The sequence below is a fragment of the Cyclopterus lumpus genome, chromosome 24 (genome assembly GCF_009769545.1).
Source record: "Cyclopterus lumpus isolate fCycLum1 chromosome 24, fCycLum1.pri, whole genome shotgun sequence".
In the NCBI taxonomy this organism is placed as follows: Eukaryota; Metazoa; Chordata; class Actinopteri; order Perciformes; family Cyclopteridae; genus Cyclopterus; species Cyclopterus lumpus.
In genome coordinates, this window is record NC_046989.1 from 21,291,093 (window position 1) to 21,302,327 (window position 11,235).

Consider the following 11,235-nt stretch of genomic DNA (forward strand, 5'->3'; position numbering starts at 1 on the left):
TAATGCAAGCGTCTCGCAAGTCTGCACTCGAATATCTTACGCAACGGTTTTGGCATTTATTCTTTTTAAAAAACATTTTATTAACATTCCAGCCATTCTCATTTCCAGTCAAATACCGATGCGTGGGCCCTCGCCGTCATGCAACACGCTTATTATTTATATATAGATAGAGAGATGCAATAAAATGGTTCTCAGGGTGTATATATTGTATAACTCCTACCTCTTTGCAGCGAGGTCATTGTTGCCATGACTTCGAGTGGATTCGATTCTACAATGAAGCGCAGCAGGTGCTGAAGCTGAAGGTCTGTTATGACAGCGGAGCAGCTATTTCAAGACTAATCCAAACCAAGTCTTTGAAAAGCATTTCTTCAGAGACGAGATTAGAAGTCTTCCATTGGGGACAACAATACGCAGCAAATCCAGACATATTGACCTTAAAGTGGACATGGATGGAAAGTTAAAGGTCACCAAATGTATTTAACCGCCCATTCAAGGTTGCTGCTCTCTAAGGCGCTGTTTATACTACTGCACTGTGAAGAAGACAAGCAATGTAACAATAGACTTCCACAATGCCGAGGAGGAATTGTCATTTATTGTAAACTCATATCTCATATTCATGGGCTACTTTAATGCCTTGAAACAGGCCCTGTACAGAAAGTGGTTGAGTATTAATGCCTTCTAAAGAATTGACCGTCTCTGTATAGTCCGCAGTCCAATGACTTCACTACTGCGAGTAGAAAATGAGCTTTAGAGGTTAGAAGTGTGTCGAAGGTCAAACCGGTGCTCTCTGTGAACATGATCCATGGCTATTAAGAATGTAATGCCTATTAGCCTGTACGTTCAGATATTATTCTATAGAGCGTTATTTATTTGATTTGACGGTCAGTTGCTGACTACATGCATAGGTTGATACGACTGCTTAGGCTACTTCAATATACTGTATATGGGACTAAATCATAGCGTAAGTTGGACTTGACTGATGTTCCGGGCCTTTGCATGAACAAATTGGACCTCGTTGAATTTTCATTTATTACCCCTGCCCTAGTCCCTTACCCTTACCTTAACCAAATGCCTAACCCAAACCCTTATGCTGTGTTATGGCCGTCAGTTTGCAGTTTGCAATTCTGACCTGAAGCTCACAACCAAGTCTGAACCCTCAAACAGGCTTTTGAAGAAGTGAGATCCTCACTTTCCAAAAAATTTCCTCATTCTGTGGTTTGAAACTGGTTCTGGTCCTCCTATGTAGCCAGTACAAGAACACACACACACACACGCAGGGTCCTGTTATTCTAGGCCTTCACCTGAAAATGTAATGAGTATTATGGGATGTGCACAAAAAGAAGGTGAGTCCCCACAACATCAGTAATACACACACACACAATACAAATAAAGTGACCGCTACAGTCTTTCTCTTTCATTCAGTTCCGTGTTGTGCTTCACCCAAAGGCCATTTCCGTGGTCAGACTGTAGGGGGGCGGGGGGATCTTCACTAAGCCGTGGACTGATTGCTTTGACTCGCTCCCTTGAAGGAGACAGTGCTCCTGCGTCTTCATCTCCTTGAAGGATACGTTGTTCCTGCGTCTTCATCTCCTTAAAGGATACGTTGCTCCTGCGTCTTCATCTCCTTGAAGGATACGTTGTTCCTGCGTCTTCATCTCCTTAAAGGATGCGTTGTTCCTGCGTCTTCATCTCCTTAAAGGATACGTTGTTCCTGCGTCTTCATCTCCTTGAAGGATACGTTGTTCCTGCGTCTTCATCTCCTTGAAGGATACGTTGCTCCTGCGTCTTCATCTCCTTGAAGGGTGCGTTGTTCCTGCGTCTTCATCTCCTTAAAGGATATGTTGTTCCTGCGTCTTCATCTCCTTGAAGGGTGCATTCCTGCGTCTTCATCTCCTTGAAGGATACGTTGTTCCTGCATCTTCATCTCCTTGAAGGATACGTTGTTCCTGCGTCTTCATCTCCTTGAAGGATACGTTGTTCCTGCGTCTTCATCTCCTTAAAGGATACGTTGTTCCTGCGTCTTCATCTCCTTGAAGGATACGTTGTTCCTGCGTCTTCATCTCCTTGAAGGATACGTTGTTCCTGCGTCTTCATCTCCTTGAAGGATACGTTGTTCCTGCGTCTTCATCTCCTTGAAGGATACGTTGTTCCTGCGTCTTCATCTCCTTGAAGGGTGCATTCCTGCGTCTTCATCTCCTTGAAGGATACGTTGTTCCTGCGTCTTCATCTCCTTGAAGGATACGTTGTTCCTGCGTCTTCATCTCCTTGAAGGATACGTTGTTCTTGCGTCTTCATCTCCTTGAAGGATACGTTGCTCCTGCGTCTTCATCTCCTTGAAGGATACGTTGTTCCTGCTTCTTCATCTCCTTAAAGGATACGTTGTTCCTGCGTCTTCATCTCCTTGAAGGATACGTTGTTCCTGCGTCTTCATCTCCTTAAAGGATGCGTTGTTCCTGCGTCTTCATCTCCTTAAAGGATACGTTGTTCCTGTGTCTTCATCTCCTTGAAGGATACGTTGTTCCTGCGTCTTCATCTCCTTGAAGGATACGTTGTTCCTGCGTCTTCATCTCCTTAAAGGATACGTTGTTCCTGCTTCTTCATCTCCTTGAAGGGTGCGTTGTTCCTGCGTCTTCATCTCCTTAAAGGATACGTTGCTCCTGCGTCTTCATCTCCTTGAAGGATACGTTGTTCCTGCGTCTTCATCTCCTTGAAGGGTGCGTTGTTCCTGCGTCTTCATCTCCTTAAAGGATGCGTTGTTCCTGCGTCTTCATCTCCTTAAAGGATATGTTGTTCCTGCGTCTTCATCTCCTTGAAGGGTGCATTCTTGCGTCTTCATCTCCTTGAAGGATACGTTGTTCCTGCGTCTTCATCTCCTTGAAGGATACGTTGCTCCTGCGTCTTCATCTCCTTGAAGGGTGCGTTGTTCCTGCGTCTTCATCTCCTTAAAGGATATGTTGTTCCTGCGTCTTCATCTCCTTGAAGGGTGCATTCCTGCGTCTTCATCTCCTTGAAGGATACGTTGTTCCTGCATCTTCATCTCCTTGAAGGATACGTTGTTCCTGCGTCTTCATCTCCTTGAAGGATACGTTGTTCCTGCGTCTTCATCTCCTTAAAGGATACGTTGTTCCTGCGTCTTCATCTCCTTGAAGGATACGTTGTTCCTGCGTCTTCATCTCCTTGAAGGATACGTTGTTCCTGCGTCTTCATCTCCTTGAAGGGTGCATTCCTGCGTCTTCATCTCCTTGAAGGATACGTTGTTCCTGCGTCTTCATCTCCTTGAAGGATACGTTGTTCCTGCGTCTTCATCTCCTTGAAGGATACGTTGTTCCTGCGTCTTCATCTCCTTGAAGGATACGTTGTTCCTGCGTCTTCATCTCCTTGAAGGATACGTTGCTCCTGCGTCTTCATCTCCTTGAAGGATACAATGTTCCTGCGTCTTCATCTCCTTGAAGGATACGTTGTTCCTGCGTCTTCATCTCCTTGAAGGATACGTTGTTCCTGCGTCTTCATCTCCTTGAAGAATACGTTGTTCCTGCGTCTTCATCTCCTTGAAGGATACGTTGTTCTTGCGTCTTCATCTCCTTGAAGGATACGTTGCTCCTGTGACTTCATCTCCTTGAAGGATACGTTGTTCCTGCTTCTTCATCTCCTTAAAGGATACGTTGTTCCTGCGTCTTCATCTCCTTGAAGGATACGTTGTTCCTGCGTCTTCATCTCCTTAAAGGATGCGTTGTTCCTGCGTCTTCATCTCCTTAAAGGATACGTTGTTCCTGCGTCTTCATCTCCTTGAAGGATACGTTGTTCCTGCGTCTTCATCTCCTTGAAGGATACGTTGTTCCTGCGTCTTCATCTCCTTAAAGGATACGTTGTTCCTGCTTCTTCATCTCCTTGAAGGGTGCGTTGTTCCTGCGTCTTCATCTCCTTAAAGGATACGTTGCTCCTGCGTCTTCATCTCCTTGAAGGATACGTTGTTCCTGCGTCTTCATCTCCTTGAAGGGTGCGTTGTTCCTGCGTCTTCATCTCCTTAAAGGATGCGTTGTTCCTGCGTCTTCATCTCCTTAAAGGATATGTTGTTCCTGCGTCTTCATCTCCTTGAAGGGTGCATTCTTGCGTCTTCATCTCCTTGAAGGATACGTTGTTCCTGCGTCTTCATCTCCTTGAAGGATACGTTGTTCCTGCGTCTTCATCTCCTTGAAGGGTGCGTTCCTGCGTCTTCATCTCCTTGAAGGATACGTTGTTCCTGCGTCTTCATCTCCTTGAAGGATACGTTGTTCTTGCGTCTTCATCTCCTTGAAGGATACGTTGCTCTTGCGTCTTCATCTCCTTGAAGGATACGTTGTTCCTGCGTCTTCATCTCCTTGAAGGATACGTTGTTCCTGCGTCTTCATCTCCTTAAAGGATACGTTGTTCCTGCGTCTTCATCTCCTTGAAGGATACGTTGTTCCTGCGTCTTCATCTCCTTGAAGGATACGTTGTTCCTGCGTCTTCATCTCCTTGAAGGAAACGTTGTTCCTGCGTCTTCATCTCCTTAAAGGATACGTTCCTGCGTCTTCATCTCCTTGAAGGATACGTTGTTCCTGCGTCTTCATCTCCTTGAAGGATACGTTGTTCCTGCGTCTTCATCTCCTTGAAGGATACGTTGTTCCTGCGTCTTCATCTCCTTAAAGGATACGTTCCTGCGTCTTCATCTCCTTAAAGGATACGTTGTTCCTGCGTCTTCATCTCCTTGAAGGATACGTTGTTCCTGCGTCTTCATCTCCTTGAAGGATACGTTGTTCCTGCGTCTTCATCTCCTTGAAGGATACGTTGTTCCTGCGTCTTCATCTCCTTGAAGGATACGTTGTTCCTGCGTCTTCATCTCCTTGAAGGATACATTTTTCCTGCGTCTTCATCTCCTTGAAGGATACGTTGTTCCTGCGTCTTCATCTCCTTGAAGGATACGTTGTTCCTGCGTCTTCATCTCCTTAAAGGATACGTTGTTGTGATATATATATGTATGTATATATGTATATATATATATACATATATATACATATATATATATATATATATATATATATATATATATATACACATATATATATGTATACATATATATATATATATATGTGTGTGTATATATATGTGTGTGTATATATATATATATATATATATATACGTGTGTGTGTATATATATATATATATATATATACACACACACATGTATATATATACACACACACTTTTGGCTTTACAAAAGTATTGATTTTCTTTTTAACACCACTGGTGCTGGAGAAGTGTTGGAAGGCTCTGAAAGAGGTGACAATTCAACTATTGGGTGTTTTGTAGTGTTGAGATTCACTGAAATCAGAACATCGATTGTTTTAAGGTGCTAAACCTTAAATCAAAATGTTTTAAAGTAACTCCCTCATTCTTTTCGATTGAATACACATATACAAAATATGTATCGTCCGGTATCAACCATCATTATTACAGTATGATTTTCTTTAGTGAATAAAAGCTACGAGGAGATATTGCTGATTGTCACCACATGTATTTATTATTATTTAAGGGGCAACCATTTCAAGTAGGTAAAATCCCGAGATACTTTCTCATTTGTCTATTTTTACTGTGTCATGAAAAAAAGCACCTCTGCATCACCATCTGCATTGTCATTTTGGAGCATCACCACCTTCACAATCAGTGCTGATGGTAAATGTAGTCCACCTCTATTAGTTCAACAGACTTCAACCTGCCCTAAAGCGACAGGGTCCGCTGAAACATGTGTTGTATCAAACTGTACACTGCCACCATACTATGCATACAAATTATATCTAATTTTATCTCACCATATATAATATTAGTGAATAAAAGGTCATCCTTATTCCTGTCTAGTTCTCTGCAATTTACTCTGCAGATAAAGTGGCGGAGAGCTTTTAAAACTGTTAAAACCTTAGCTGAATACATAGGTACTAAATCCATCACACGTTTAGTCTGAGGCTGAATCGCTTCAATGCATTAGCAGCATTAATCAGTTCCTATCACTTTTCTTTTACTTATTGAGACCTCACATCTTATTATCTGCCACTGACTGAGCGAGAGAGAGAGACACCAGAGGGTGGGAGGACGTTGATGTTGGTTCTGAAGTTCTGCTGTACAATGACATCTATATAGCCAACATAAATGAATGCAGTCCGCCAGTAAAACCTGCAGCACATCACATGGGAAGAGTCACAGCTCTATTGAGTCATGTCTTCCTATATCTCTCAGTAGTAGCGACTTCATTAAGTGATACGATTTTATTGATTGGAAACCCCAACATTGTTTTCCTGCCCTTAACCAGTACCAGTGTATCCTCAAATACAGTAAGTATTTAGACTGCTTTTCCCCCCTTGACCTTCACAAATTGAGTTCAACAAGTTCTACGTTTCAATCATCTACCTGTCTCTTGGACCTCATCCCGACGAGGCTGCTTTAATTGGCACCTCTCTGCTGGATATTGTTAATGTGACTTTGTACTGGTCTTGTTAGACCTTAGTGATGATAAAGGACTCATCTCTGTACTGGTCTTGTTAGACCTTAGTGATGATAAAGGACTCATCTCTGTACTAGTCTTGTTAGACCTTAGTGCTGATAAAGGACTCATCTCTGTACTTGTTTAGTTAGACCTTAGTGCTGATACAGGACTCATCTCTGTACTGGTCTTGTTAGACCTTAGTGCTGATAGAGGACTCATCTCTGTACTGGTCTTGTTAGACCTTAGTGATGATAAAGGACTCATCTCTGTACTGGTCTTATTAGACCTTAGTGCTGATAGAGGACTCATCTCTGTACTGGTCTTGTTAGACCTTAGTGATGATAAAGGACTCATCTCTGTACTGGTCTTGTTAGACCTTAGTGCTGATAAAGGACTCATCTCTGTATTTGTTTTGTTTGTCTGTGTTTGACATTACGGAGACTAGACCATTTGATTGGCATCAAAGGAACCAAACTAAGCTGGTTTAAGTTCTATTTATCAGATCAATCCCAGTTTGTATATGTACATTGTGAATCCTCCATGCACACAAAAGTGTGTGACGGAGTTCCACAAGGTTCTGTGCTTAGACCAATTTTATTTACCTTATACATTATATGCTTCCTTTTGGCGATATTATCAGAACAAACTTTCATTGTTATGCAGATGATACTCAAATATATCTATTGATCAAGCCAGACGAAACCAACTAGTTTGGTAAACTTTAAGCAGAAACACGTGGATGACCCAACTTTCTGATGTTAAACTCAGACATAACTGAAGTTAAGAACTCCTCCGAAATCAATTTTCTAATGAAATAGTTACTCTTGATGGCATTGCCCTGGCCGCGAGCACCACTGTAAAGAATTAGCCAACGAAAACACATTTCGAGGATTACCTTTTTCAGAAATCAGGTACATATTGTCTCAAAGCGATGGAGAAAAACTGGTTCACAGTTTGTTACTTCCAGACTAGATTACTGCAACTCCTTATTATCAGGCTGCTCTAATAAGTCTCTTAAATCCCTCCAGTTGATCCAGAATGCTGCAGCTCGTGTACTCACAAAAACTAAGAAAAGAGATCACATGACTCCTGTATTAGCTGCTCTGCACTGGCTCCCTGTAAAATCAAGAATCACATTTAAAATTCTTCTCCTCACCTCCAAAGCCTTGATTGGTGATGCACCATCATATCTTAAGGAGCTTGTAGTACCATATTGCCCCACTAGAGAGCTGCGCTCACTAAATGCGGGGCTACTTGTGGTTCCTAGATTCCTAAAAAGTAGGATGGGAGCCAGAACCTTCAGTTATCAAGCTCTTTTTCTGTGGAACCAACTTCCCGTTTCCGTCCAGGGGCAGACAAACTGACTACATTTAACAGTAGACTTACGATTTTCCTTTTTGATAACACTTTTTTAATAGTTAGGGCTGGCTCTGGTTTATAGTTAAGGCTCACTCAGGTTTGCCCTCAGAGGCAAATGTGTGATCTGTGATGTTAGGCAATAAGAAAGAACTATAAAAAGTAAGCTAATATATACGGGTAGCACTCAGGATCTCACTCTTGGGGAATGTATCCATTGTGGCTAAGGGAACCTTTGTGCCTTGGGGGTGGCTGTGGCTCAGGTTGACTGTTCAATCCCTGGCTCATCCTGTAAATTGGTCGAAGTGTCCTGTAACAATTTAAATAAAAGACATTTAAGTTTTGATTTAGTACATTGATTTGTCCTAGACCCAGATAATGTAATAAGTGGAAAGGCTATAGAATTGTTGGTGCCAACTGCTATATAACGTGGCTCATGACGTGGCTAAAAGTTTAAAGGAGGAGCTAGTTGGGAAATTGTGAACTAGGGAAAAGTAATCCCTCAATATGGATGAAGCCACAAACAATGCCAAGAACAAAAACATGACATTTTGAGTAAGATTATTCAATGAGGAATTTCAGATCACATCAGAACTTCTCAAGGCATTAGTGAACAATCCAAATACGACCTTCAATCTGTTCGATGGCATTGAGTCAGAGCTTATTGAAGCAGGTGCATTGATGGACACTTGTAATGCCATGAGGGACCAACACCATTGTGAGGAGGCATTCATGAAACAGATACATTTGGACATTCATGGGGATACAAATTATATTACCAACAATTCTGCCAAAGCCCTTGTAAAACATTTTGATCAGTATGTGGAGCAAGTAACTGATGATATTCTATGAAATTTAGCAGGAAACAAAGGCTGTTTGAGAACTGACCACACATTTGAAAACTAAGGAAAAAAGCAATGAAAAAAATATAAAATAAAAGCTGTTATGATTACAGTTCTATACTACTGATTGCCGTCTTAGTAAAATATGTCCAGTTATTGTTGTCTGGCGTTGAGGGAGTGAGGCAGGGAATATGGCGGGGTGAGGTGATAAGAAGACGTAGCTGTGAAGAGTGGCAGGCAGATTGCCGTGGTGAGGTAGATGGTGACGGGTGGCTGGTGTGGCAGGAAGGAATGGTGGCAATTGCAGGCATCTACATCCACATCTGATTAACCATGTGGAAAATGTATGCCTTTTAAGGCTACAATTCTTTGCTTGTGCACCCTAAAAGTCTTACATTGTTCACTAGAAGTGAACCATGGATTGCCAGGGCAGGGCCCCTAGGCACAAATTTGCAAGGTCCAAATCCCAAACAAGTTGATCCTCAGTGGTCGTGAGTGACAGCACTTCCAGATATCTCTATGTTATTCATTTGACATTTGCACAAAGGAACGTTCCCTTACAGATGCTAACAGGAAGCGTCAGATACAGTCTCGAGGCAACGTATGCGTTCGGAAGTGACTGGCTGTTTTTAGTATCCATGATGGGGCACCCACCATCCGTCATGTCTGATGAAAGATTTTAAATATAAATTAATTTAAACATGTGGTTTGATTCAACACGTACTCTTCCCAACTGGTCACATACTGACACTTGGTCACTTTCAATTACAGCTCGTCAAACTATCACCCTCCACTACGGTCGCAGTAAACTCGTGGATAAAGTTGAGAAATCAAACAAAAAGCCCTGATCAGGTTGAGGCAACAAAACCCCTTATTTACTTACGTAAACCTGTCATTTCTTTAACCTAAGCACATAAACAATGTAAAACGTGTTTTTTTCCCCGTTGTACCAAGTCATCACACTGCCGAGGGGCGGGACAAAGTGTCGGTATTTGACGAAGGAGAACAGGGTTACAATCACACAGACACAAAATCCTTTTTATGGAATAGTTTATTATTACTTTTTGGGTTCTGGATGTTATTTTCTTTCATGGTTTTATTGTGAAGCACTTTGTAACTTTACTTTGAAAGGTGCTATGTAAATAGTTACGACTACTCCCTTTTTTTGCTGAGAGTTAGAGAGAAGGTTGATGTCTTCTCTCTAACTAGTCTCTCTAATTGATAATAGGTCATCATTTAGAGATCAACTGATACGTACATCTCATAAGTTACAACCAGGAAACAGTTAACTTAGCTTAGCATAAAGACTGGAACCAGGAGTAAAAGCTAGCCAAATACCAGCAAACTAGCACTTCTAAAGGTCTGCCGGTCTACTTCTTCGTCACCAATGATTAAGAATCCAATCAGTTTAAGTAGAGTTCATTTTATTACTCTTACTTGTTTACTTCCTATGGAGCTACCAACAAACAGTGTATATTTTCCAATAGAAAAAGGAGAGATGTACTGAGTATTGTTAATTTGCTGCTAAACATTTATCCGCTTACGTTTTCAGATCCATACATTCATTTAGTTCCTAAGGCTGCAACATGGATGGGAGACCAGACAAATTTAAAGCGATCAATAGACATTTATTTAAAGAGTAACACAACTAGCTTAAACAGGAGAGAAGCCAGCCAGTCAAAGGAGCGACCTCTGTCTTCTTTATAGCAGCCTCCAGGTTCAGATGTGGCTCATCAGCTGATGGACAGCCTGATGGATAAAAGGACCCAGACCCCTAGTGGAAGGGAGGGGTCGTCACAACGAGTAGTGGTCATAAAGTCAATATTATACCCATATCCAGGGATTGTGCCATGGCTCCATTGATGCCAATGTTGGTCAGCCGGTCCCATTTGTGCGGATTGCAATAACTAATTCTAGCATATTAGCATCCAACAAGTATGGCCTCCAGCTAACAAGTGGCGCTACAGTGGTGAACTTGTATTGCGTCACTTTAAGCCAATGTTGGTTTGAGTTTTCACAGATTAGATTAATATTTCACAAAGCCTGTATTTGTGTTGCTGCGACTCGGGGGCCTTTAGGTTTTGGGGTGGAAAACAGTGTGAGTTCATTCTGTACATCAGTTGGACATTCCAGACTAGATATGTGTGCTTGGACTGTCCCTTTCATATGGTAGAATAAAGATATTTATGTATATTCCTTCATCCGCCATGCAGATTCTCTACTGATGCAGAAGAGAAATACTATAAATCATAAATCATATGTGAACAGCTGGTGGCTGGAAAGTCAATGAACTCTGGACAGATCACATGATCACTTACATGTTACATTGACATAAGTGTACACATATTGAGTTTGATTTGGTAAACTCCATGTGTATGAATATGGATTGGTATGAATTCTGTGTATATATGATTTATATGTACTAATGTGTGAGTGCTATGTAGATGTGTAATTTCAAAACAACAACCACTGACACATTTTCTTGAATTAGTCCTCTGTTGTTGTCTAAAAAGCCAACAATGCTCAGCCTATATGCTCTAC